The sequence below is a fragment of the Scyliorhinus torazame genome, unplaced genomic scaffold (assembly GCF_047496885.1).
Source record: "Scyliorhinus torazame isolate Kashiwa2021f unplaced genomic scaffold, sScyTor2.1 scaffold_694, whole genome shotgun sequence".
Classification (NCBI taxonomy): domain Eukaryota; kingdom Metazoa; phylum Chordata; class Chondrichthyes; order Carcharhiniformes; family Scyliorhinidae; genus Scyliorhinus; species Scyliorhinus torazame.
In genome coordinates, this window is record NW_027308421.1 from 30,502 (window position 1) to 33,768 (window position 3,267).

Sequence of the window (3,267 nt, forward strand, 5' to 3'; positions counted from 1 at the left end):
CTTCAATGCTACTTTGCGGATTCGAGATGGGGAGCAGGTCATCTGCATAGATAGAGACTCTGTCTGCTCTTTGGATTACCTTCCAGCTTCTCGGCGCTTTGAAGATGATCACCAATGGCTCAATTGCCATGGGAAATACGAGCATGGACAGCGGGTATCCCACCCAGTGCCTCTGTGCAGCTGGAAGTACTCAGAACTGGCGGTGTTGATCCGTACGCTCGCCTTGCGGCGTTGGACAAGAGATTCACCATGAGGTGGCATGCCCAGTCCATCGACCAACTGTTTCATCACCAAGTCCCCATCGAAGGGCTCAGAGGTGTGCAGGCCCCGGTAGAAGGCTTTGAATGCATCATTTACCTTTTTGTTGTTTCGGCTACCAATCTTAGAATATAATCATAGAATTTACAGTGCAGAAGGAGGCCATTCGGCCTATCGAGTCTGCACCGGCCCTTGGAAAGCGCACCATGCTCAAGCCCATGCCTCCACCCTATCTCTGTAACCCAGAATCCCCACTTAACCCTTTAGGACACTAAGGACAATTTAGCATGGCCATTCCACCTAGCCCACACATTTTTGGACTGTGGGAGGAAACCGGAGCACCCGGAGGAAACCCACGCAGACACGGGGAGAACGTGCAGACCGCACAGACAGTGACCCAAGCCTGGCATCGAACCTGGGACCCTGGAGCTGTGAAGTAATTGTGCTAACCACTGTGCCACCGGGCTTCCCCAGAGTACTGGGCTAATGGTAAGATTCTTGGCAGTGTGGATGAGCAGAGAGATCTCGGTGTCCATGTACATATATCCCTGAACGTTGCCACTCAGGTTGAGAGGGTTGTTAAGAAGGCGTACGGTGTGTTAGCTTTTATTGGTAGCGGGATTGAGTTTCGGAGCCATGAGGTCATGTCGCAGCTGTACAAAACTCTGGTGCGGCCGCATTTGGAGTATTGCGTGCAATTCTGGTTGCCGCATTATAGGAAGGACATGGAAGCATTGGAAAGGGAGCAGAGGAGATTTACCAGAATGTTGCCTGGTACGGAGGGAAGATCTTATGAGGAAAGGCTGAGGGACTTGAGGCTGTTTTCGTTAGAGAGAAGAAGGTTAATAGGTGACTTAATTGAGGCATACAAGATGATCAGAGGATTGGATAGAGTGGACAGAGAAAGCCTTCTTCCTCGGACGGTGATGTCTAGCACGAGGGGACATAGCTTTAAATTGAGGGGAGATAGATATAAGACAGATGTCAGAGGTAGGTTCTTTACTCAGAGAGTAGCAAGGGCGTGGAATGCCCTGCCTGCAACAGTAGTGGACTCGCCAACACTAAGGGCTTTCAAATGGCCATTGGATAGACATATGGACGATAATGGAATAGTGTAGATGGGCTTTCGAGTGGTTTCACAGGTCGGCGCAACATCGAGGGCCGAAGGGCCTGTACTGCGCTGTAATGTTCTATGTTCTATGTTCTATGCCAGCAGGCGGCTAATCTTGTCTCTTTGTTCAGAGAAAGTCTCCCGTGTTTGGTGGATTTGGTGCACTGCCTTCCTGGTGAATAGCAGGTTAAAGTCCATTTGTAGCTTTTTCCTCTCTGTCACAAGCTCTTCAACAGGGGCCTCAGAGTATCTTCCATCGACGTCCACAATAGAGTCCATCATTTGCTGCTGAGCCGCCGTCTTCTTCCCTGTCCACTGCATCTTCTGGAGCTGCTGGGATTAGAGATCTGCCAGCCAATCAGATTAACTGGCAGCTCTCTGAGGTGGACTTTCTCCTGAATAAGGGGCCACTTGGAATGGTTGTTGGGATGAGTTGGCGGCTGACTCCTTGGATGGCAGGAAGGGAAACTCTGCCTTCCAAAATGTCCTGGTCAGTTGTCATTTCCTTAATTTATTCATTGAATTTATGAAGTGAGCAAATCATGCAATCGAGTTGGGTTTTAATAACAGCATGTATGCACATCGTGTTGCCATGAGATCCACTGTGGGTCCCACTCTCGCTATTATTTGCATTGGTTTCTACGAGAAACGTATGTTTGATGGAATGATCCTGAACACCTATTTCCAGCATGCCTTATCGGAGATAATTTTTCATTTAATCACAGCCTTCAGCGCATCCCAGAGCGTGGAGGGTGAGACCTCCCCGTTCCGGTTGTTCGTAACATACTCGTCTATGACCTGTGATGTCTTCTGACAGAAGACTTTGTCGGCCAAGAGGATCACGTCCAATCTCTTTGTGCGCGTTGGGCACGGAAAGTCTCTAAACTCACCTCCATGAGCATTGGGCGCGGTCGGTGATTACGATCTTGCAGTACTCTGCTCGAACTACCCCTGGAAGCACCCATTTCCCCACTACAAATAAGTAAATCCTGGTATCGACCTTGTGTACTTACGAGAAGAAATAAAGCACCATATCACCTGGGTGATTGAACTGCCATGCGTCCACAGCCACCATCTACTCCATAAATGTTCCCAGTTCTCTCGCCTTGCCTGACGTTTTCCCAGTTCTGGGGTTTGACATGTCTGTCAGTGGTCCTATACCCAATTAAAGTTCCACCACCACCAACACCAGCCCCCATGACCAGTCGGTGAGTATCTATGGCGGGGATTTCCGTAATGGTCTTCTTAACAAATTCTGTGCCGTCCACGTTGGGTGATTACATGTTGACTGGGACAACTGATGCCCCATCTAGGACACCGCTGACCATGACGTACCATCCCCCTTGGTCCGGAAGCGTCTTTGTCGCAGTGAGCATCATCCTCTTACTTACCAATATGACTACCTCCTCGCCCCCGTCTCCCGTCCCGTAATATGAATGGCATGTCCACCCCACTCATCTCTTTCTTAGCCAAGGTCGGTCGTGCTCCCTCAGGTGCGTCTCTTAGAGGAAACTACGTCAGCTTTAATAACGTTGAGGTGGACGACGACTCCGGATCTCTCCCCTGGGCCGTTAGGTCCCCTGACGTTTCAAGTGGCTATCCTGTTGAGGAGTTTTGTCGACCGCCCCCCTCCTGTGGAATCAATGATTCTTATCTTGCAAACTGTGACCCTGCACTCTGGGGTTTTCCTTTCTACAGGTGCCACCCAACATGGTCGTCACCTGTGCGTGCCCCCTGTACTCCGTGGCTTCCCTTTGTTCAGGGGCCCGCCAAAGTGGCAACTTGCGATGCCATCTTGTTCCACGTTCACGAGAGTGAACTGTTGCAGCCAGTCTAAAGGTCTCCTGCTCCCACCACTGTCTCCGTCGTTTTCACCCCCTGCGCATTTGTTCCCTTCT